This window comes from Arachis ipaensis, chromosome B5 (assembly GCF_059453495.1).
Source record: "Arachis ipaensis isolate K30076 ecotype BB chromosome B5, ASM5945349v1, whole genome shotgun sequence".
NCBI lineage: Eukaryota > Viridiplantae > Streptophyta > Magnoliopsida > Fabales > Fabaceae > Arachis > Arachis ipaensis.
In genome coordinates, this window is record NC_142440.1 from 1,694,764 (window position 1) to 1,721,451 (window position 26,688).

General features: G+C 32.8%; 1 pseudogene; it reads right to left on the bottom strand.

Moving 5' to 3' along the window:
• Positions 1 to 12,478: 12,478 nt before the first annotated feature.
• Positions 12,479 to 15,367, bottom strand: LOC107639928 (glucose-1-phosphate adenylyltransferase large subunit 1, chloroplastic-like; annotated as a pseudogene).
• Positions 15,368 to 26,688: the final 11,321 nt, after the last annotated feature.

A 26,688-nucleotide genomic window follows, 5' to 3' on the forward strand; every position in this document is an offset into this window, starting at 1 on the left:
GCATACATTGAATAATTATTGATTGTTAGATAAAAAACAAATCTTAGAAAGCAAGATTAGAAGGGAATTGAGTGAATCAACCCTATACACTTGAGCGGCTAGAGCGTATACACATCCGATGAGGGGTTCGATTGCTCAATTCTATGCTTTCACTTATGATTATCTCTTATCTTGCAAGTTTGTAAATTCTTTTCTATGACTCTATTCAATTGTAGATTTGACTTGGTCGTTAATACTTTTAGCCCTTGATTGTTTACATGCTTTCTTGGAAATTGATTTATTTTGACTAAGTAGATACATATAGATGACTAGATAGTATTAGGTAGAATAGTTGCATGCATTTAGATAGATTGCATATATATAGTTTACTTGCATTGAATAAATGTCGATACCCCTTTATTGTATCTTTCTTGATGTTTAGCATGAGGACATGCTTTGTTAAAGTATGGGGAGGTTGATAAACTACGATTTTATGGTTTATCTTGTATTAATGAGTGGATTTTATCAACTTATCTTGCATTTATTCATGAAAATGCATACTTTTGTGAATTTCTCCTAATTGTATTTGATTGTGAAAAAATGCTTTTTATGCCTTTAAATTATCGAATTTAATTCATCTTTATTTCATTCAATGCCTTGATGTATTTGTTTAAGTGATTTAAGTTTTAGAAGACAAGGATGACTTGGAAGGAAGAAGGAAAAGCATGCAAAAATGAAGAATTCATGAAGAAGTGAAAGATGTGTAGAGCTGTTAACCCTGACCTCTTAGTACTAAATTGGTCATAACTTGAGCTGCAGAGCTCCAAATGAGGCAGTTTTAGTTGTATTAGAAAGCTAACATCCAGGGCTTCATAATTATATGCATATGTCTATAGTGAACATTGAGTTAAACTATCCGCGTACGTAGCCAAAATCTCGCATATGCGAGATATAAAAAACGTGCCTCATTAAAGAAGCACATGACTCGCGATTTCTGGAGTATTTTGGACCCAATCCAGCTCATTTCTAAAGTATTTCAAGCCAAACTCAAGAAGGAATAAAGAAGGAGCAATTAGGATAGTTTAGTAACATGTTTTAGGTCATATTCTAGAGAGCGCTCTCTTCTCTCTAGAATTTAGGGTTTTAGATTTATTTTTTCCCTAGATTTAGGTTTTTTTGTTGTTTTAATGTAGTTTTCCTTACTTTTTATTGTTCTTGTATCTCAATTCTCTTAGTTTTACTTGTTAATTTCATCTATTTTCTTGTTGTTATGTTCATGAATCCTTGTTAATTTTAATTTCTCTTAATTCAATTTGATGCTTTATGTTTCCTTGATGCTTGTTTGAGTTGTTATTATTGTTTTCTTGCATTGAGTAGTTGTAGATTTTATTAATTCATGTAATTTATGATGCTTTTCTTTTTATGCCTACCATGTGTGTGATAAAATGCTTCTCCTAGTTTTTAAGTAAATTTTTGTATTCTTGATTTGGGTCGTAACTTTGGTAACCTTAAGTTACTAATATCCAAGTTGTTTGATAATTTAGAAATCTTAATTAGTCTTGTTTCCATTGACGCTAGTCTTTCACTAAGTTAATTAGTGAGTTGGCTAGGACTTATGGATTAGGATTAGTTAAGTCCATTTGACTTTTCTCTGATGTTGGGGGTGACAAAGTGGGTTTACTCTTTGTAATTATCATGTTGTGGTTAGTAATAAGGAAAGTGATCCTTAATCATCAACCGTTGCCAAGATCTTTTTACAATTGAATTTTCTTACCACTGCTTTAATTGCTTTTAGTTTAATTCCTTGCATGTTCATTTAATTTCTTGTTATTTACATTTTGTGTTTATTGCTATCAACCCCAAATATTTCTCATAGCCAATAATATGTATATCTCATTATAATTTTTTTGAGAGACAACCTAAAATTTAATATTCTCGGTATTTTTATTGATTTACATTGTGAGAACCTTTTAAACTTTGATTGAAAGTTATTTATTGATTTACACTATACTCACAACAAAATTCTATTAAAAAATTCTAAATCGACGATTAGCTCTTTGTCAACGACCCATTTTTATAAAAGATATTTAAAATTCAACTAAGTATACAATCTATTTATTAAAATAAAAATTAATATTTTACTACAATAAAATTAATATGTATCTTCAAAGTTTATATCAACAGAAGAATTTCAGGTATTACAAGGATATTTGACAAATTCGGTTCAATTAGTCGGACCGAAAATTCAATCACATGATCATCAATTTGGATTGGGATATCATTTGAATTGGTTAAGTAATTAATTCGATTAAATTTGGTCAAATTTAATAAAAATCAATCAAAATTGATTAAGTCAAATGAATTAATCTGGTCAAATCCAATCAAATTAGATAAAATTGTTATTTGTCATACATTATATTTTTTATTAAATATATCACAAACAAAATTAAATTATATTTACAAAATTTAAAAAAATGTTTTTTTATTAATTACAATATATTTTATATTTTTATGATTATGGTTTTTATTTTATATTAATTACAATATTTTTTATATTTTAGTTTTTTCAATGATTTTAGATGATTTTTTTATTAGGTTTTGAATATTTTTCTTTTATAATAATTTTGGATATTTCTTTTTATTTAATTTTAGATATTTTTTTATTATATTTTAGATGTTTATTTTTTTTTTTATTTTGGATGTTTCTTTTTTTAAACCAAGAAACATCCAAAAAATCAAACATATAACAATCATCAACATCTAAAAGCTCTAAAAAAAAACATTCAAAATCATTAAAAAAGCATTCGAAATTGTATTCTTTCGCGGCATGCTCAAGGTTCTGTTGACGATGGTTATGTGTGAAGGAAGATAAACACGACAAAGAGACTGACCACATCAGAAAGAGGTGCACGAAAGAAGGACAAGGGAGCGGGCGTGTGGTGGAGAAAAGCGCACATGCGACGGAAGGAAGCACATGCACAGCGGAAGAAAGCGTTGCAAAAAAGGGCTTGGGGGGAGGGGAGAGAAAAATCCGGGGAGAGGCAAGTGAAGGGATTAGGGTTGCAGATAGTTTTTGTTTTTTACTGTTATAGTAAAACTGATTTTTTGAAATAAATTACACGTTAGATTAGTGTTTTCTGAACTTTTTTACAATCTAACTAATAGTTGATTATAGTTGACTAATATCCTAGTTAATTATCTAACGAAATAGATTAAAATAATATCTACCATCAAAACGTACGTATAGCACGATTGGCGGAAATTAAATGCGTGTGAAGCTTACAAATACAAAAGAGAAGATGAAAATCTTATAAATGTGTAAACCAAATGATATTTTTTATTTATAAACTTTATACCTTCCTCTCCTAATTAAAATAAATCATACTTTATATCATTTTATAATATCTTTTAATAACAATCATATATATATAGAAGTATTAATTAATTAATTAATGATAATTTTTTATTGATTAAATTATAATAATATAAAATATGTATTATAGTGATGTAATAACTCATTATATTTATTTTTAACATTTTATCATTAATAATGAAATATTATAAACATTATTATCATGTGATAAAATATTATAAACAAATATATTTATTATATTAATAAATACATATTTTATATAAGTACTACCATTTGAATATACAAAAAGTTATCTCTAATTTTTAAATATATAATTAGTAGCAAAGAATGTTTGTTTTAACTATATATATATATATATATATATATATATATATATATATATATATATATATATATATATATATATAGAGAGAGAGAGAGAGAGAGAGAAAAAGAAAGAGAAAGAAAAAGAATTATCACTTAGACATGTATGTGTAAGTGTCATAGAAAAAAAAGTACTACTAATATATGATTTTTAGACTACATCTGAAATAGAAATTAAAATTAAAAAATAAAAATTGAGAGATAGAGATTAAATTAAATTTTTATATTATATTTAGTATAAAATATATAAAATTAAATTATATTTTAATATTATATTTAGTTTAAAATAAATATATATATTAATGAGTAGATTTGGAATTTATAAAATTAAATATAAATATTTTAAAAAAATATATTATTAAAATTTTACTATTTATTTCTAAAAATTTCAGTTTAATATATTTTATTTTTTAAAAATATTAAAAAAAATTAAATTTTATATCTCAAAACTAAAATTTTAATTTCTATCTCTAATTATAAAATATAATAAATAATACTCAATTCCAATCTTCCAACCTCTTAGTTTTAATATACAAACCAAACAAATGCAGCTTTAGAGAACTAAACGCTACCAGCTGGTCCAACATTTTGGAAGAAGTGTGAATGTACGCGAGAAAGCAGTTACTGACAACGGTAAAAAATAGTTACTGTGTTTGAACAATTACAAATCGATTATCGCGGACTAAACAGTAAGAGAGAAATGTTATATCTTTTATTTTGTTGTATATTAATTTTTATTTTTAGTATGAAAAAATTAAAGCATTTTGCCAAATGTTAATAATGGTTTGCCAAAAGTATGAAAAAACAAATTTAAAAATTTACCATTCTTTTCCCTTATCTTCACGAAAATAGAAGATTGATAACATGGTTTGGGGTGCCAGCTTGTAGATTGAGTATAAGTTTTTCTAAATGTATAAAATTATTTTGAATTAAACATTAAGAGTATTTTTTTAAAAATTTTGAGACAATAGGTTATATTTTATTCTTATGATATATAAAAATGAAAATATTGAATATTGAAGAATATTTTAATTTAACTTATTTGATTTAATAACAGTATAACTTTATTTTTAAAAAAATTGATGATAAGTTTTAAAGAGTTAAAAGTTATTTTTAATTTCTAATTAATGAATCATAACTTTGTATAAAAATTTGAAAACCAAATAAATACAAAACCTATTTAATCAAATATATCTAGCCAAATTATATTTAAATATAATCAAATCAAGCCTAATCGGGTTGGCTAGTTGGAAAGGTCGGCTCCTTAACAGAGCAGGTAGCCTTTACTTAATTAAATTTGTTGCTTCTTCTCTTTTTATTTATCAAATGCAAGTGACTCTTTTTCCTACTTCGACCCGTCAAAAGATTGATTCTGTGCTTAGACAATTCTTGTGGAAGAAAAAGGTGGGAGAGCGTTGCTTAAATTTGGTCAAGTGGAGCAAAATTGTCACTTCAAAAAAATATGGATGCTTGGAAATTAGAGATATCCAATGTGTAAATTTTGCTTTATTAGAAAAGCTTGTTTGGCAATTACCACATAATAAAGATAAGCTTTGGGTAAGAATTATGTTGGCAAAATATTTAACTGGGAGTTCTTGTTTTTCACCCAATTTTTCTAATAATGTTTCAAGCACTTGGCGAGCGATTTATAAGACAATAGAAAAATTTCGTGATGGTTTTGATTAGTATACAAGCAGGATGTCTCAATCCTTTTGGTATCATGCTTGGCGACCATGTGAAATGCTAGCTCCTTTGGTTCCTTTTGTACACATTTCTGATTCTCACTTGAAGCTAGAAGATGCCTGGCACCATGGACATTGGCGGTGGGATATTTTTTGTACAATGATTCCGAAAGAAGTTAAACTTGATTTGATGCTCTTTGATCCTATCAAGCAGGCAAGACATAAAACAGGTTGGTTTTGGACAAACTCAAATACTTTCACCTACTTGACTAAAAGTGGGTATGAATGGCTATTGAAGAAGAAATTTGGCTGGAATGATAATGAAAATTGGCTTTGGCTTTGGCACTTGAGAATACCAAAAAAGATAAAGTGTCTACTCTGACTTTGCCTCAACAACGGAGTTCCCACAGCTAGTTACCGGTTTCAAAGAGGTCTTCCTACTTCTGATTTTTGTTAGAGATGTTATCTTGCTCTAGAGGATATTAACAATTACTTTAGGACTTGCCAAAAAATTCGTCAGATTTGGATTAGCTTAAACTTGGGAATGACCACTGAGGACTCTAATTTGGATTTTGTGTCTTGGATTCGTTCTAACCTCAACAAAAATGAGTTTCTCTTTGCAGCGGCCTTTTGGTGAATTCGGAGGGATAAGAACAATGAAATCTTCCATCAAGATGATCCATGGAGTAAGGAGAAAATTGTTTACTTAGTTAAATATGCTGCTTGAGATTTCTCTAATGTTGTTACCACTCAAAAACATATTATTCCTTCCTCTTTGCAATATAACTGAGAACCATCTCCAATGAATGTCTGTAAAGTGAACTGCGATGTAAGCGTTTTTGAAAATGAGCAATTAGTTGGTTTTTGATGTATTATTAGAGACAACATGGGAATTTGGATAAAAGGTTGTTCTGTCAGTATACCTCTTTCTAGTGTTCTCTGTTGTGAGCTTCATGCTATTTGGAGAGGGCTTGTTATGGCTTGGGATTGCGAGTGTAAAGATGTCATATATGAAACTGATAATCTTGATGCGTTTCTTCTTGTTTCACGAGGCACAACCAACATGATTAGGAATAACTCTGATCTGCTTGACAAAATCAAAAAGATGCTCCAACGTAATTGGACAGCTACTTTAGTGTCCATCCAGCACACAGCAAATAGAGTGACTGATTTAATGGCTAAGACTGCTGCTTTAAATAAGCAGATGTACCTAAAGTGATTACTGTCTCGAATAATTTAGACATTATTATTAGAGAAGAGTACTACTTTTTTTTTTAGATATTTTTTCTCTGTGTTATGTTTAATTACAAAAAAAATCAAGCCTAATTGGTCAACAAAAATAAAAAAAGAATCAAGCCTAATCGAAACAGAATTTATAGATTGATATAAATTGGATTTAATTTTCCTCAAATTGATGACAAATCATGAATATCTTGCTTAGACTAAAGCATTAGATATGTAGCACCTCCTTTTTATGTTTAGTAAAAGAAAATTATGTCTTTGCGCTTAAAATTTTTAAAAATTAGAGATACTTTTAAAAGTACTTAAAGAAATATTTTTTAAAATTATTAAAATAAAAAATTAATATAATTTTATATATTAATAAATATTTAAATTTATTATTATATTTATATCTATTATAATTTATATTTAAATTTTAAAAATTATTTATTAAATATAATTATTAATATTTATTCTTATTAAAATCACTTTTAATTTGATTTATCAATCATATCTGTTATATTGCTTTTACAACTTTTACAAAATAAACTATTATATACTTCCTTGCATTAGTTAATCCAAGTTTCCTACACACACATATTACAACTACATCTTTAATTTTATTAAGAGTTATTTGTAGCCATATTACGGGAAAAAAGATATATTTATTATGCAATAACACTCTACGAAGTTAAGTTCTGAGAGTTTGATTGTAGTTTTGATTTTTGAGTATGAAAATAACTTTATAATTGTGGATATTTTTCTTACTTACAAGCCAACAACACATATCGTCAGTTGTGAAAAATAGTCCAAAAGAAAAAAAGAGATATTCTTTTATTCTTAAAAATTGATGTACACGTTTTTATTTTTAAAATGAGTTTCTTTATATATATATATAAATTTCTAAAAATTAAAGTAAAAAAATCTTAATTAAATATTTAATATCATGAGTAATATACATTTTTATTTTTATATACATATTTAATAAATAAACTTATGAATTAATATGTACATTATAATATTTATTAATACACACTAGCTAGTATAAATAATGATAATTGGACTATAATTTGATTTTTTTTTCTCATATCATTTTTTTCTCTCTCGCATTTATCTCTCATATAATAATTTTATTAGATATGTATAAAATAATAAATATAAATTAGTCGAGACGACACTACAAGAAAGTATCAGAATAGCGACCGATACAGAATTTTCAGGATCAAATCAATATTAGTCGCTAATAGCAATCGATAAGTTTTAAATAAAACTAAAATAAAATCGGTCACTAAAATCGGTCGTTATTTTTTTATTTAGCGACCGATTTAGCAACCAAAACAGAAATAATGTCTTTAGAATTGTTGATCACAAAAGCGGTCGCTATTTTTTATTTTAGCGACCGATTTTGCAACTGATAGTGAAATAGGGTGAACAATTGTTTGGTCGCTAATTCAGTCGCTAAATCGCTTGCTAATTGTTAATTTGGCGATTGATTTTAGTGACTAACATAATCGGTCACTAATAGCCACCGAATTAGCGACCGACTAGTTTTATACAACTAGAATATAAACGGTCGCTAAAATCGATCGCTATCTTTTAATTTAGCGACCGAATTAGCAACCAAAACAAAAGAAGGAATGTCCTTGGGACTCTTGGTCACAAAATCGGTCGCTATTTTTTAATTTAGCAACCGATTTTGCAACCAATTTATAGGTAAATAGAATAACGTGGTTGGTTACTAATTCAGTCGCTAAAGTTATGGTCACTAAATCGGTCGCTAATTTTTAAATTAGCGACCAATTTTATAAATTAATTAGTCAGAAAAGCGGTTGCTAAGTAAAAAAAAAAGATATTATCTAAATTACCCAACCTAACTCTAAGCCACCCACACCATTCTCATCCCCTCCAATCTTCTGCTCGCGTTGTCGTCTTTTTCGCCACCGTCTTCTGCGCGCCTCTCGCCGCCGTCTCCGAATGTCCCGTCGGCGTCGTCTTCTCCGGTTGCGGCGCCATCTCCTGAGGTCTCCTCGTCGTCTTCTTCCTCCCACGGAAACCGCCGCCTCACCTCCCGTCTCTTTCACTCGCTCCGGTCAGGTTCACACATTCATCCACCTCTCTCTCTCTCTCTCTCTCTCTCTCTCTCTCTCTCTCTCTCTCTCTCTCTCTCACTTTTTGAATTCTTTTTCTAATTATCGCTTTTCGTCATTTGCATTGAGGACAGCTTATGGGGGAAGAAGCAAATTATATATGTTTCAAAGAGATAAATAAAAACGCTCTTTCTCTCAAATCAGATATGTTTTTAGGTTTTTTTTTGTTTAGGTTTCCGGGCATGGATCGTGGAACCTTCTTGAAGCTTTTTCCCTCTTACTGTTCCAATTTTGCAAAGGTAATTGCTTTCTTCTAATTCCTTTAGCTCGGTTATTTTATTTTGGTGCTGGTGAATTTATGGGATTTTTGTTCTGTAATCTGCTTGATATGCAGTTTCATTTTTTTTCTTGAAAGAAAGATTATATGTAATGTAATGTGAGCCAGTATAAATTAAAATTCATTATTAATTGGTTGTTTTTGAAATATTGAAGGATGTGTGTGAAGTGTGAACTATGTTACAGTACATTAAGGGGATTTTTCTCTTGTTGCAAGAGTTGTTTTGATTTCAGGTTTTAGTAAATTGGGCTTTCTAATGAAAAATGTAGAGGACTAAATATATTTTATATCATTTACAGGTTATAGCTGCAATTACATATCAAATCATCACTGTAGATATAGAATATACATAGATCCCACTTACAGCTATGAGGGAAATCTACCAACAGAAGGTCTGTTCTAATATCTAGATTTCGTTCTTAATTGCTTTTTGGTGTTGGTGTTGGTGTTGGATCATACCAGAGTTAGAGTTTACTCTCTTCATCTTTTTGGTCTTTGACTGACTCTTGCTTCTTTCACACTCTTAGCAACCATGTCTTTGCTCTCAGATCTCATCTCTGAATCCGGCACCGGCACCCAGAAGATCATTGCTGAATACATATGGTTCGCTCTTTTCATACATCTTACTTTCATCTTTTCTTATTCTTTTGAAACGTCTTCTTCTTGCTTTTGGTACCATGATTTTATGGGATTAAAGATCATTCATCCTACACATAAAAACTAGAGACTTCCCCTTTCGTTGGAAAAATACCAGATGCTACTAGGAAATTTTGGTGGGAAAGGTTTGAAGTAGGTTTTAGAGAAATATTTAATCTTTGGTAGATTCAGAATTAGTTCTAAGTTTGAAAATTTTAATATATATAAACTTATAACTACTCTTACTTGTGTTAATTATCTAGAGCAAACGTCAGTTTTTTCCTCCAGATCTTCATTGGGCTCGAAAAAATTTTAAGAAGCGAGGTGCGGCTTTACTAAAAAATTTGTTGGGAAAAGCTCGTGCGAGTCGTGTCAAACCTCAATGGATAGGAGAGGTTGTGTGGGATGCTCTCTGTGCTTATTGGAATACTGATGCTGGGTTTCAACAAAAGAACGCGCAAGGCAAATTAAATCGAGCATCTGATTGCAGCGGATTTGGAGCGGCTCTTCATACTGCTGGCTCAATTTCCGTTACCCAACACAAAGCTAATATGGTGATGTTATAGAAAGACTTAGATCTTTTATGTTATAATTTTATACACTTCAATTGGTAGTTGATACTCATAGGTTTTTTAATTTATATGTTTCATAGAAAAATTCATTAAAGAGGACTCCAACACAGTTAGAATTGTTTGCGAAGACCCACAAACATAAGGATGAGACATGGGTGGATAAGAAATCAAAGCATGTTGAGGTGAGTCCATCTTAATCAAAATATATATCTCTCCCTCTTCATGTATTATTTTAATATTGCATTAGGGCTAGTGTTTCAGCTCATAGGGTTGTTCTTTTATTTTTCATCAAATTATTTTTCTTACTAAGCGTTACCATTGAAGCAGTCTATATATCAATTTATGCCACAATGTTGGTTGGTAATGACCTAAGCTAAAGATATATGAAACCAAGCAAGCTGCAATAATTAAGAATAATATTATGCTAATGTGAAATGCTTGCTTTGTTTCTGCTGACATAAAATTAAACAAGGTTAAAAATATTTTTGGGTTTATTATTCTTGTGACTAACTGTACGTCAGTGATCTTTAGTAGACTTAGACAACATATAACCTACGTATTAGATAAAGAAATGATTATTATCTGACCAAGGACCAAGGTGCCCAACTGTAAGGACTTTCAACCAAATTTACTTTCTTTTAGGGACCATTGATAATATTTTCAAAGAGTAACTCTGGACTTGACTTGAGATTTTTATGTAGAAAGCTATGGATTGGACCATTGATAATAGTTTACCAAGTTTACTGAGTCTTTGAGTTTTGTAATTGTTACTTAACATGCTTTGTTTTTAGTTTTCAAAGAAGCACTTAACATATACTTTAATTTTCTGCATGCATGGCCTGATAAATTTAAGAATGCTATAGAACAGGCTACGTAAAAAGCATCTGAAGAAAGAAGTAATGCACCAAATGAGATGGATGTGTGGTGTGAAATAGCTAGAGTTAAAAAGGGAAGAATTTATGGACTTGGAATAGAATTCACTGCAATTGACAAAAGACCTAGTTATCGTGGCTCCAGATCTCAGTCATCTGATTGGTTGTGAATGTCAGAACATGAAGAAATAATGAAGAAAATACAAGAAGAGAATGTTGACTTGAAAACTAGGTTGGAAAAGACAAAAAGAGGACTTGAACTCACTAACCGTATGCTTCAAGAAATGATGAAAAATATTAATTTTAAAATTCCAATTTCTCAAATAGAAGGTGGAGAAACAAATATAGGAGAGGATGAAGATGGTGAACGTACGTCTGAAGAGTGATTAGTAGTTGTTATGCTAGTTAGTTAATAGACTTTAAAGGATGTAATTAGTAATATGAGAGTGTTGCATACTTATTACTGTTGTCTATGATATTAAATTGATGAGTTATTTTGGTTATTGTTTAAGTGTGTTATGATATTTTGGTTATTGTTTAAGTGTTATTTACTTTTATGTGTTAAAGTGTAGGTTTTTTGTTGATGGATTTTCAATATTTGATGGCATAAATGTAAAAATTTAGTAAAAATGATAATTAAAAAATTATGATAGACTAAAATGCTTGGTTGCTAAAATATAGGTCCACACTTAGTGATGGAATTAGAGACTGAAACACTGGTAGCAAATTAGCGACTGAAAAGTTGGTCGCTATTTTAGCGACCGATTTACTCAGCAACCAATTTTGTTAGCGACTGATTTAGCGACTGATACTCTTTAGTGAGGGGTTGGTGGCCTTGTTAACAAATCGGTCGCTAAAATCGGTCAATAAAGTTTAGCGACCATGGTTTTAGCGACTACCCAAATCGATGCCATTTCGGTAATTTTTTGTAGTGCGATAATATCTTCTATTCTGCCATAAAAAAGAAGTATTGATATATATGGTAGAAGACAATATAAGAATAAAAAATCTGTAAACTTAAAAGCTATATATAATATAATGGAATACATTATTCTTGGTGGTATTGGTAATAAATACTATTGATCTAACCAGTTACGAAACCAGAAATTAAAGAAAATGGATATTTTCAATTTTTCTCTTGATTGATGTTATCAAATGTGAATTTTTATCTATAATATTATTTTGGAGGTTATCTGAAATTGTTATTTAGGTTTGAACGTGAGCTTCAAGCTCCTTTTGAGGTTGAGTTCGACGTTCTGGTGTAAAGGTGCACCATACAAGAGAGGCGCTACATTGCGGCGGTTTTTTTCATGATTAGCGGTGGTTTTAAACCACCGTAAAATCAAAGGCCGGTTACTAATTTAGCGGCGGTTTAAAACCGTCGCCATATACAAGTATTAGGATTTGGTCCATTTTTTTACCGGCGGTTACGAACCGCTGCAATGTTATTGTGTTTTTTAATTTAGGATTATTTGCATCGATTATAAAACCACTGCTAATTTTAATACAAATTAAAAAAAGAATTGGATTATTTGCGACCATTTTTTGGAATTTTTAATACTATAAATCTTAATGTTTTTCATCTATTGAATCTAAACTTGTGGCAAAAATAATAAAATTAACTGAAAAAGAAAATACGATATTTATAAAAATATCAACATAGTAAATCCCTTGCTAAGAATTGCATAGTCAAATTCAAAAAATGTTTGCTTCAAACCAAAATAAGTCAAATTCTAGGATTCTATTTTTCAATCTGTCCTTCCACAGAATTCATCCATGCAATACTATTGAGTTAACAATTTGTATAAGGATAAATAACAATGTTTTAGTCTAATTAAACAATCGAACACACACTTAAACCAGTAATATATATGACTTTTGATACTTAATTATAAAATACTACCAAGTTAGTATTATTTTTTTCTGTACTAACCTTGCTATTGTCAATATTCGATGGTGGTAAGTTTCTCCTTGATGTATACATTGGTTTTCCTGCTTCGTAAAAACAAAACCTGGATGGATGAATTTACAAACGTAACTTGACTGACGTTAAATCCTAATCAATGGAAATTAGGAAATGAAGTATTTTTGGTAAGAAACAAAAACATAATTGTAAACTTGCTGCTAGATTATGATAAACATGACACTTACATGTTCGGTGAGAGCTAAATTTGCCTCAAAGAATGACCTGATTGTCCTTATATCCTCCCAATAGGCATTGAAGAGAAAAACTTGCAAAGATATAAGTTATTGCTTTACGGATTTGTAACATTAGAATAGAGACATGCACATTTTGGCTCTGTCCAATGAAGAGTTGTCTAATCATAGTTACTCAAAAGTTAGGTTCACGGTTGGTTTTGGTATGCATTCGTTATTTTCTATGATTAGATTACGAGTATTTTATTTGGAGATAATTCAATTAGGTTCATGGTACATAGATGGAGAAGCAGGGGAACCATGCGCATAATACTTTATTACTAATAGTGAAACCATAAGCAATAATGAATTTTCAGACATACCTTAATGCAACACTCACTAGCACAAGCATGAATTACTTCTGATCCAAAGTCATTTGCAGTTGGAAAGAGCCATCTGAATGAAATAATTTTTTTTTTTAAATTTATTAGCATGTTGTCTTTGAAACAAGCAATTTATTGTCATGTTATATGTCATTATTGAACTTCACATTACAAGATATAAGTTAAAATTAGCAGTACCTTAGTAGATTAAGAAGTAAGTCCTTCTTGAACACATACACCCCCATGGAAGCAAGTAGATTAAGAAGTAAGTCCTTCTTGAACACATACACTCCCATGGAAGCAAGGTATGGTTTCTTTTCAGCCTCTTCTCATGAAAGTTCCAAGAATATCGTATCTACTTGCTAAATTATGTAGCAGCATTAGCAGGGAACCAATATCCTAAAACTTGATATTAACAAGCATGAGTTGTGCTTTTTACCATTGCTTTCAGGTCTTCTCCTTTAGGCTTCTCACTGAATGAAATCACCCTTCCTTTATTGTCTGTCTTCATTAGACCAAAATCTGAGACACGGCTACATGAACACACGGTAGAATTTTAATATAATATTTAAGGGGGAAAGAATTTTGAATAGACATGACAAAAAGAAAATCACACAGTTGATTAAACTGCATGGGCAGCAACAAAAGCTAAGTGTCATTATCTTGATAAAATAAAATATGGCCCAGTGGTATGTTAACCTATTAGTTTACTACAAAAATGAGACTTTAAAAGTTTAGGCACTTGAGAACAAACCAAAAAAAGGGGGAGAATCAGTGATCTTCCATAAAAGGATACTGGTATTTTATGATTCTACTTGGGTGTAAACTTGTGCAGGCTAATTACAATACTTGATTACCTAATTCCTTATATAGTAGCAAATAAAGATCTTTAACTTAAGGTAAGTTTTCATATTATGAGAAATAACTTTTGTATTCATTCTTTTTTCAAACCCTTAGCCAATTCACTCTCTTCTACAATTGGATTGAGTGGAAGCAGTGTACCTTTATAGAAAGCAAATGTATTGGAGAGGAAACCTACCTTTCATCAACTGGAAGTCAAGAAAGTGTGATATCAGCTTTGCTTTCTCGGTGAACCTGAAGTGTAGAAAGAATATGAAGTCATTTTAATTCTTTAAAATGCAAACTGAATTAGGAGTTGAAATCTTAGATACAATAATGGTGATGATGACTTACTTGAATCAAATCCATGTAGTTCATTTTGTACAGGTGATCCTCGGAAAAAATCAATACATCCTCAATGTTCCTTGCTCTTGGATCCTACAACAAATAAACATTGTCATTAATTAAAAAATGGAACTAACAACACTTTGTCTATCATATGTCAACAGAACAACATATATAGCATAAATTTTTATATTCTCTCTCAACAAGCAAGCAATTAGACTATATGTGTTAGGATTAATACACGAAGTAGCTTAGCACCTCAAATAGCCAGTGGAACTGCCTTACAGCATCAGCAGTACCCTGAAACCAACTTTGACCCACCTAAACTTGAGTGGTTGCAAGAACTTGAAAACAGAACAAGAGCTCCCTTCATTTGCTAATTAATCTATTAATTTGTTTAAAGAGAGTATAGATATTAAACACCCCTGAGTAAATACACGCAATACAATAGGTGTCTAATTAACTCATCGTATACCTCGACATAGCCATCTCCAAAGGTGAGTACTCCACCAGGGTTATAAGAATGTGAAATGTGCAGCATGAGTTAAATTGAACTAAAAGCTATAAGGTTCTTTTATCAATCTTCAAGAATGTGGCCTAAGTTTCCTAATCACTATACATAAATAAAGCAACAAGAATTTAAATAATATGAACACCTAATCAAAAGATACTTTAACCTATAGTATAATCTATCACACGGCATCAAGAACAACATAATCAAGAAAAACCTAAACGCTTTTTAAGTATCTTTATCCTTTTCTCGCCTGCAAATTTAATCAGTTCAGCAGAGAAGATCAAGAACAACATAATCAAGAAAAACCTATAGAGTGTCCAGAATAAGTTATAAAGAAGTAATCAACATACTTAAGATCCAAAACCAAAAAGTAAAAACTGAATAACAAGTTAATAAGAGAAAAAAAAAGGACACAGTTTCACTTTTGCCTACTTGACACCTAGCTCACTAAACCACATTTATGAATTACCAACAGTAAATAAAGGCAAACACTAGCAGAAGAAGGTTAGAAACCTAGTGTAAAGTGATCATTGAAATTACATAAAATTACTCACACTACCAAAGGCATACATAATATCTAAATCATAGGTGTAGTATTGATTTGAAGACAGAGTCTTCACTTTAGTAATCCATTAATGAGAATATGATTGACAAAAAGAAATTACAAAGCACACAATAAATCCAAGTAAATGTAAATTCAAATCCCTAACTCTAAAAAGCCACAATTAACCCCAACTAGATATAGACAAAAACTGAATCAAAATAATCTGAAATCATAATCTGAACCACGAAGATATAGCCAAATTTTGAGAAAAATAGGATTCAAACTTTATAAGTGATCAAAAGTAAAAACAAGAACGAAGGAGCAATAGAGAAGAACGAACTAAAGGTTTAAGAAAAAAGTAGAAAGATCAGAGATAGAACATCGAGGAGAGGTTAAACCTTTAAATTAAAATACGTTATAGGAATGTGTTGAGTTAAGAAATTAACTAAATTAATTAGTGATGACAAACATTATTTTTGGGCAAAATAAATAATTAGTGTTGATTAATTATAAATTGCAAACTACTAATTATTTATAGTTGCAGGCCAAAATTAAATTTTATAGCCCAAAAGAAATAAAAAGCAAATGGCAAGGATGGTGGGCTGAAAGCAAAAATAGAAGTTCAAGAAAAAGCAAAGAAAGAAGCCATTTGGGCCAAACGGGTTGCTTAATGGAAAACCAATCCAAGCCCGTGCCCATCAATTCAAGTTAATCACACAAGCTTCTCATACAAGATTGAAGCCTTCATTCCCTCTCACTTGCTTTTACCAAAGCAACGTTCTTTTCTCTCTAACCATGTCAAATCACAGAAGCAAGAGAAAGTGCTTAGCTCCACACGCTATTCACAGGAGAAGAAAGAAAGAGAAAGTTTAATCATAAAGCAAAGATCTAATCACCCACATCAATCCGTATTAAACTGAGTCAGAAATTAAAAGGTGATTTATTTCCATTTGCATGCAACTTACTTTCTTCACTTCATCTCAAATCTTCTGCTTTACCATTTTTGGATAAATGGAAAAAGTGTTCTCTGATCTTCACTGCTGTGCATCTACGATCATATATGTGTCTTGGGGACCAAGTTATTTTTCAATGGCCAAGATCTGGGATTACCATTGAAAAAGTTTGTTTCTACTGTTCTGTGGCTTTCGGTCACCAAAGGGAAGTCAGAACCAAAGTTTCCATTTTGGGGATTAATTGGGAAAAAGGTGATGTGGTGTGTTGGTGAAGCACAAGGCTCAAGAAGTTGACCTAGGAAGAGTAACCAAGCAACATGCAAGGAGATAAAAAGAGGTTTGCTGTTCATTCAGAAACCAAGGAGAGAAAACCAGAGTGTGAGAACAGTGTTCTGTTAGGAAGTTCATCTACTTGGATAATGCTTTCTTTCAAAGAAGCATTCGCCCAATACTGAAGAACTCAAGCTGAGGTTTGTGAATCTGGTTTTGCACATAGCAAAGAGGCTGCTGATGAAGTCAATCTCCTTCATGTTTTACAGATTGTAATGTACTTTTCTATGTTTATCTTTCTGTAATTTCTTGAGAGAAAAGGCATTGTGAGAAAGCTCAAGTAAAAGCCATGAGTGGAAAAAGGCTGAGTGATACACTTGAGAGAAAAGCCTAGAGTTATTTTCAGATTTCTTTAGGTGTGTTTATGTCTTGTATCTTGTACTTGTGAGGTATCCCTTTCTTAGTTGGGTTAGCACTAAGAGTGAATAGTTAGGTATTAGCATAGCCAATGTCAAGTTAGGTTAGAACTTGAGTGTGAAAGGATTGGGTCAATCCTGTGAAATTGGTGTATGTAATACTGTTAACTATAGTGAAATTCTTCCATAGTTGTGGAGGAGACTGGATGTAGGTTGCATAGCACAAGGCAACCGAACCAGGATACTTGCTGGTGTTAGCTTTTCTCTTCTCTGCTGTGTTCTGTTTTCTGATATTCATGAGACAAAAATAAATTGTCTCATAAATTTCCGCTGCTGAGTTCGAACAGAATCAGAATTGCAAAGTTATTTTAAAAGGGTAATAACGGCAACTAAAAAGGAAGGCATAGATTCAACCCCCTTCTCTAAGCCTACCATAACCTTCAATTGGTATCAGGAGCTAAGGTCTCAAGAATCAAGCTTAACCGCTTGGAGCAAAGATCCAATGGCGAACAACTTGGGCACAACCACATTTGCTTACACCCTCACTGAAGGCCAGTCAAACAACCGGCCACCTTTCTTCAACGGGAAGAACTATTCCTACTGGAAAGAAAGGATAAGGATCTTCATCCAATCCATTGACTATAATATATGGAAGATCGTTGTGAGTGGTCCCAAGATCCCAACAAAAACAAGTACTGATGGAGTGGTGACTCCAAAAGAAGAAGCTGAATGGAATGAAGATGGCAAGAAGAAGATAGAGCTGAACGCTAAAGCAATCAACCTTCTTCACTGTGCTATCAGCTTTGAAGAGTACCGGAAGGTGTCTAGATGCAAGACAGCCAAAGAAATCTGGGAAAAACTCTAGGTTACACACGAAGGCACCAAACAAGTAAAAGAAATGAGGATTGATATGCTGCGAAAAGAGTACGAGATGTTTAGCATGAAGGATGGAGAAAGCATTGATGAAGCGTTTGAGAGATTCTCAATCATAATCAACAACCTTGATGCTATGGGTACAAACTATGCAGAACAAACCTTGGTGAGAAAACTCCTTAGAAGCCTCACAAAAGAATGGGAAAACACTGCCACTGTCCTAACCGAGAGCAACAACATAAGTCCCATAACTTATGATGAGCTGAGAGGAAAACTCCTTGCCTATGAAGCCACACACACAAACACAGACTCAAAGAAAAAGGGAATAGCCCTCAAGTCACAAATAGAACCAAAAGAGAGTAAGTATAGTGATGGTATTTCAGATGATGAGCTTTTGTTTTTTGCTAGGAAATTTAGAAGGATGATGAAGGACAAGAGCAAATATAAGGGTTCAAGTTCAAAGGAGCACAAGATAGACTTGAGCAAGGTGACGTGCCATCATTGCAAGGAGGCTGGACACTTTAAGCTAAACTGTCCAAAGCTCAAGAAGGAGGACAAAGGCAAGAAAGAAAGAAAAAGAGTACTCATGGCAGCTTGGGAGGATCTTGAGAATGACTCAAATGAAGAAGAAGAATCTGAAGGAGATGACAAAGACTGCTTCATGGCTGGAAACAACAATCTTGATGAGGTAAACTATTATGATTTGACCGTTGAGGACTTGCATGCTATTATTGATGATCTCACCTTAAACACATCAAAACTGCTTGATAAATACAACGAGTGCAGATCTGAAAGAGATGTGTTAAGAGCTGAAAATGAATTTTTAAAAGAAAAAGTGAAGGAAACTGAATGTGCTTTGGACATCATTGAAGAAAACAGATTTCTAAAATCTGAACTTGAAAAATTAAAAGGAAAGCACATTGTGGATCCTTCTCATGAGTTAATTGCTAAAAATAAAAAATTAAATGATATGATTAAAAGGTTGAATGATGACTTAGCAAAATTTGCTCAAGGTTCTAGCAACTTGGATAAATTACTTGCAAGTCAAAGACCATTGTTTGAAAAATCTGGTTTAGGCTATATAGCCAAGGAAGATGTAATTTCTAACACTTCCTCTATAAAATTTGTGGCCTCTTCATCAAATACAAAATCCATACCAAACAAATCAGGTATCGGATATGTTTCAACATGTGAAGAAAAATCTGATGAAGAATACACAAATGAAGCTAAGCATTCACCAAGAACTGGTCTGAGTTCAAACCGACCAGGTTTGGGTTACATTTCGAAAAATGAGGCTGCTTTCAAGAAACCATATTTTTATAACAAAACCTCATTTTCGAAAGGCAAAAATGTTCAAAAAAATTCTGGTGAAAATGCTTTTGCAAAGAGGAATAACTTTAATAAAAATCAGTTTGTCAAAAGAAATACATCTCCTCCAAAAATCAGAAAATTTCAAAACTTTAATCATTTCAAGCAATATAACTCACATCAGTTTCAGCAACACACACCAGAAAATCGTTGTGCAAATTGCAAGAAATTTGGTCACTCATATGCACAATGCTTCATTGAAAAGAGAGTTGTAGGAAACAAAGTATACAATGTTGTTTGTGATTTCAATGCACTTGGGCAACCAAGATGGATTAACTTCAAAGGATCCAAATTAATTTGGATACCTAAGGCTACTTGAAACTCATCATGCAGATTTGCCTAGCATCCAAGAACAAAAAGGACATGTGGTACATGGATAGTGGATGTTCAAGGCACATGACTGGAAGGTCAACCTACTTCATCAAACTAAATAAGTATGATGGAGGTTTTGTGACATTTGGAGATGATGGTAAAGGTAAAATCATTGCTGTTGGAAAAGTAGGTAATGATCAATCTACTTTCATTGATGATGTGCTTTTGGTTTGTGGTTTAAAGCACAATCTTTTGAGTATAAGTCAGCTGTGTGATTTAGGATATTTGGTTGTTTTCAAAAAGCTTGAATGTTGTGTTGTTAATGAAAAGACAAATGAAGTAATGTTTGTTGCAAAGCGTTTCAATAATATGTATGGACTTACTCTTGATGAACTGAAGGATCAAAATGTAGCTTGTCTTCACTCTAAAGAATCTGAAAAGTGGTTATGGCACAAGAGATTGGGCCATGCAAGTATGTTCCAAATAAACAAACTTGTAAAGAAAGAGTTAGTAAGAGGTCTTCCTTTGATAAAGTTTGACAAAGACATCACTTGTGATGCTTGCCAAATAGGAAAACAAACAAAAAGTTCTTTTAAACCAAAGGAAGACATCTCTACTAAAAGACCACTTGAGTTGCTACACATTGATTTATTTGGTCCGACAAGAACTCAAAGCCTAGGTGGTAAACATTATGGTTTAGTAATTGTGGATGACTACACTAGGTTTGGTTGGGTTTTATTTCTTGCACACAAAAATGAAGCCTTTTCGGCCTTTGAACCTTTTTGCAAGAAAATTCAAAATGAAAAGGATTTGAAAATCTCTTCTATAAGAAGCGATCATGGAACTAAATTTGAAAATAATTTGTTTGAATCCTTTTGTGAGGAATTTGGAATATCTCACAACTTCTCTTGTCCAAGAACACCACAACAAAATGGTGTTGTGGAAAGAAGAAATAGAAGCATACAAGAGATGACAAGAGCCATGCTTTGTGAGAGTAATGTTCCAAAATTCCTTTGGGCTGAAGCGGTTAACACAGCTTGCCACATTTTAAATAGAACAATCATAAGGAAATTTTTGAAGAAAACCTCTTATGAACTTTGGAAAGGCTACCCACCAAACTTAGATTACTTGCACATATTTGGATGCAAATGTTTTGTTTTAAATAACAAAGAAAATTTGGGAAAATTTGATCCAAAGGCTTATGAGTGCTTGTTTGTAGGATATTCCACAACTAGTAAAGCATATAGGGTTTATCATCAAGATGCTAGGATTATTGAGGAGTCCATACATGTTACATTTTGTGATACTAATTTGGTACAAAGCTTTTTGGAAGAATGTGATGCAGGAAATCAAGCTCAAAAGGAAGGTGAAGCTGCTCAAAATCAAGAAAAAGAGAGTTCTGGACAAGCTGAACCAGAAACTGCTAATGCTGAGAATTCAAGAGACAATTCCATTTTGTCTCATGAATCTGAAGGAAATCCTACAGTCAGCAGCGTTCAGAATCCCTTGGTGAATGAATCTGCCTCCAAGTCCACCAGACCTCGTGAATGGAGATTCTTGAAGAATTATCCTGAGGAATTTGTCATTGGGGACGTCTCTCATGGAGTGCAAACAAGGTCCTCCACTAGAAAGGCAAATGAAGGATCAAACATTGCCCTTCTTTCACACATAAAGCCTCAAAACGTCAAGGAATCACTCAGTGACCCCTCTTCGGTTAAAGCTATGAAGGATGAGCTTCTTGAGTTTGAAAAGAACCAAGTGGAAAGAAAGTGACCGACACCAAATGGATTTTTCGGAACAAGTTGGGAGAAGATGGTAGCATTGCAAGAAATAAGGCAAGGCTAGTGGCTCAAGGATATGACCAAGAAGAAGGAATAGACTTTGATGAATCCGTTGCCCCTGTTGCCTGAATGGAAGCCATAAGACTTCTCTTAGCTTATGCTGCATTTTGTGGTTTTAAATTATACCAAATGGATGTGAAATGTGCATTTTTGAATGGAGTGATAGATAGAGAAGTGTATGTGGAGCAGCCTCCTGGTTTTGAAAATAAAGAGCATTTTGATCATGTTTTCAAATTATCTAAAGCTCTCTATGGTTTAAGACAAGCCCCTAGAGCTTGGTATGAGAGACTTAGCTCTTTTCTTTTGAAAAATGGTTTTCAAAGAGGCACCACTGACACAACTCTATTCATCAAGAACTCTAATGATTCTTTTATTCTAGTCCAAATATATGTTGATGACATTATTTTTAGATCAGCAAATGAATCCCTTTGTTCTGAATTTGGAAAACTCATGACAAGTGAATTTGACATGAGTATGATGGGTGAACTTAATTTCTTCCTTGGGCTGCAAATCAAACAAACTGAAAAAGGTATTTTCATTCATCAAGAAAAGTATGCCAAGGAATTAGTTAAGAAATTTGGTATGGAAAATGCCAAACCCATGGGAACTCCCATGCATCCTAGTTCTAAATTAGATAAGGGAGAAACTGAGAAAGATGTTGATGAGACTAGGTATAGAGGAATGATTGGTTCTCTAATGTACTTAACTTCCTCTAGACCCGATATTGTGCAAAGTGTTGGATTGTGTTCTAGGTTCCAATCCAAACCTAAAGAGTCACATCTATCTGCAGTTAAAAGGATCATTAGATATGTTCATGGCACATCCAATTTTGGTCTTTGGTATCCTAAGATTGATGATTTTTCTGCAGTTGGTTATTGTGATGCAGATTTTGCTGGTGATAGAGTTGATAGAAGGAGCACTTCTGGTTTATGTTGCTTCCTTGGGAAGTCATTGAATGTATGGTCAAGTAAGAAGCAACCAACAGTGGCACTTTCCACTGCCGAGGCTGAGTATATAGCTGCTTCCTCTTGTTGTTCTCAGCTCTTATGGTTAAAAACGCAGCTTGCTGATTACAAATTAAATGCTGAAAATATTCCCCTGCTGTGTGATAATATGAGTGCCATTAATATTTCTAAAAATCCAGTTTTGCACTCTAGGACTAAGCATATTGAAGTGAAATTTCACTCAATAAGAGAACATGTCCAAAAGGGGGATATTAGTATTCAATTTGTTAAATCAGAGGAGCAACTAGCAGATATTTTCACAAAACCATTAGTTAAGGATAGATTCTGCATGCTTAGGACTTGTTTAGGAATTTTGAGTTATGATTCATTGTTTGAAAATTTCTAATGTGTTTGTTGAAGTCTTTGTCTCATAAGTTCGGATGAGAAAATTCTGGGCAGAAGAAGAACCATCACCCTGAATTTTATCTTCTGGGCTCTGAACTTTTTTGGAATAGGGTTCTGAACTTTCTTTTTCCAAGAACACTCTTAACTTGCTGCAATTGCAAACCTATTCATGTATTGTGCATGTCTTTTAACATTTCTCATTATCATCATTTCAATTTAAAAAAAAAAAAAACTGCAACTTCTGTTTTAATTGTGCTAATGTCTTGTTTGAGAATTCTATTTTGCAGGTTCTGTTTTGTTTTATTTCTCCCACATTGATAACAAAAGGGCAGAAAAATGCATATATGAGGCTTGATAAGACATAAGACTTACTGAGATTATTGGATATTAGTTTTGATTAGTCTTGTGTTTGTTAATTGACTTGTGCTTATGAAATAAAACCTGTTTGACTTGTTTGTGAACTGAACTTGGCTGACTTGTTTGTGAACTAAACTTGGATGACTTTAAGTCATTTGAACTTTATGTTGTGCTGGTGAATTGTTTGTTACATGCTGCCATAGTTTACAATATGTGCTTGTATGGATTATTAGACTTTTGTGTAACCAAAGAATTCTAGATAAGCATGTATATACATTAGTCTGTTGTGTTGGCATTATTGTCTGTGTCCTCAGGTTAAGCGACATTCATATCTAAAAGGGGGTGGTTCAGTGAAACAGCAAAAGGGACTCACTCGTTCAGAGAGAGTGGTATTGGATGATGATGATGATGACTTTATCCCTGAGGAATATCCACCTCCTTCCACCGAGGGTACTTCCATCTCTACTGGCCAGAAATCTGCCCTGCTGAATGTTGTCAAGGATGTTGTTCAGAAATTTGTCTGATGACTTTATAAGGTGCTGTTTTTATTGGTCTTGCATATTATCCGCCCTTGATGACAAAAGGGGGAGTAATAGCAATAGGATGCTAGTTGGTAAATGTGTCCTATGATTTTTTTGGCATTGCTGCAAGCTACTAGTATTTGTTTTGAGATCTTTGTCTGATTGCTGCATTAAAACTTGAAATCACATGTTGAATTTTTTTTTTGCTACTGATTTTAGCTTGATGTTGGGCTGATTATGTAGTGTTGTTTGTGTGATATCCCTTAGACAAGATAAATGTGTGTAGCTCTTTATTGTGCTCTCTTTAAGTATAATGTAAAACAGAAACAAAGAGGAAAGCATAAATCCAGGGGGAGCAACATAAAAGCAAATGACAAAAATCAAAGGGAGTTTCTAAACCTTACTCAAACTCATTTCCTTTTGGTTATTGCTTAAATCATGTTTGTCATCAAGGGGGAGATTGTTGAGTTAAGAAATTAACTAAATTAATTAGTGATGACAAACATTATTTTTGGGCAAAATAAATAATTAGTGTTGATTAATTATAAATTGCAAACTACTAATTATTTATAGTTGCAGGCCAAAATTAAATTTTATAGCCCAAAAGAAATAAAAAGCAAATGGCAAGGATGGTGGGCTGAAAGCAAAAATAGAAGTTCAAGAAAAAGCAAAGAAAGAAGCCATTTGGGCCAAACGGGTTGCTTAATGGAAAACCAATCCAAGCCCGTGCCCATCAATTCAAGTTAATCACACAAGCTTCTCATACAAGATTGAAGCCTTTATTCCCTCTCACTTGCTTTTACCAAAGCAACGTTCTTTTCTCTCTAACCATGTCAAATCACAGAAGCAAGAGAAAGTGCTTAGCTCCACACGCTATTCACAGGAGAAGAAAGAAAGAGAAAGTTTAATCATAAAGCAAAGATCTAATCACCCACATCAATCCGTATTAAACTGAGTCAGAAATTAAAAGGTGATTTATTTCCATTTGCATGCAACTTACTTTCTTCACTTCATCTCAAATCTTCTGCTTTACCATTTTTGGATAAATGGAAAAAGTGTTCTCTGATCTTCACTGCTGTGCATCTACGATCATATATGTGTCTTGGGGACCAAGTTGTTTTTCAATGGCCAAGATCTGGGATTACCATTGAAAAAGTTTGTTTCTACTGTTCTGTGGCTTTCGGTCACCAAAGGGAAGTCAGAACCAAAGTTTCCATTTTGGGGATTAATTGGGAAAAAGGTGATGTGGTGTGTTGGTGAAGCACAAGGCTCAAGAAGTTGACCTAGGAAGAGTAACCAAGCAACATGCAAGGAGATAAAAAGAGGTTTGCTGTTCATTCAGAAACCAAGGAGAGAAAACCAGAGTGTGAGAACAGTGTTCTGTTAGGAAGTTCATCTACTTGGATAATGCTTTCTTTCAAAGAAGCATTCGCCCAATACTGAAGAACTCAAGCTGAGGTTTGTGAATCTGGTTTTGCACATAGCAAAGAGGCTGCTGATGAAGTCAATCTCCTTCATGTTTTACAGATTGTAATGTACTTTTCTATGTTTATCTTTCTGTAATTTCTTGAGAGAAAAGGCATTGTGAGAAAGCTCAAGTAAAAGCCATGAGTGGAAAAAGGCTGAGTGATACACTTGAGAGAAAAGCCTAGAGTTATTTTCAGATTTCTTTAGGTGTGTTTATGTCTTGTATCTTGTACCTGTGAGGTATCCCTTTCTTAGTTGGGTTAGCACTAAGAGTGAATAGTTAGGTATTAGCATAGCCAATGTCAAGTTAGGTTAGAACTTGAGTGTGAAAGGATTGGGTCAATCCTGTGAAATTGGTGTATGTAATACTGTTAACTATAGTGAAATTCTTCCATAGTTGTGGAGGAGACTGGATGTAGGTTGCATAGCACAAGACAACCGAACCAAGATACTTGCTGGTGTTAGCTTTTCTCTTCTCTGCTGTGTTCTGTTTTCTGATATTCATGAGACAAAAATAAATTGTCTCATAAATTTCCGCTGCTGAGTTCGAACAGAATCAGAATTGCAAAGTTATTTTAAAAGGGTAATAACGGCAACTAAAAAGGAAGGCATAGATTCAACCCCCCTTCTCTAAGCCTACCACAACCTTCAGAATGGAATGGAATGCCACTTTCAATATACTGCTAACTACATGTTTCAATTAATTTTATTATCAGCAATGTTTATTGTGTTCACAAGTAATAATTGAAAAAATCCCAAATATAGGCCACAACATGATGCCTGTTCATCAAAGAATGTGATGAAAGTAAGTGGAGAAGAGATTAGGGATTTCGCACACCATGGAGGGGGAAGCAGGGACTTCACGGACTGTGGAGGAGAGGTGAACGGTCGACACCGGGGAGATAAGGACGGATGGCAACCGCGCTACTCCACAACCACACAGACGCGAAAGGTAGAGCAGATCTTAGGGATTTCTTGCACACCATGGAGGATGGATCAGAGCAGGGGTTTCAAAGATCTTGATTGAATAACCGAGTTAATTAGGATAAAGATCTTGATTACCGGCGATTCTTCATG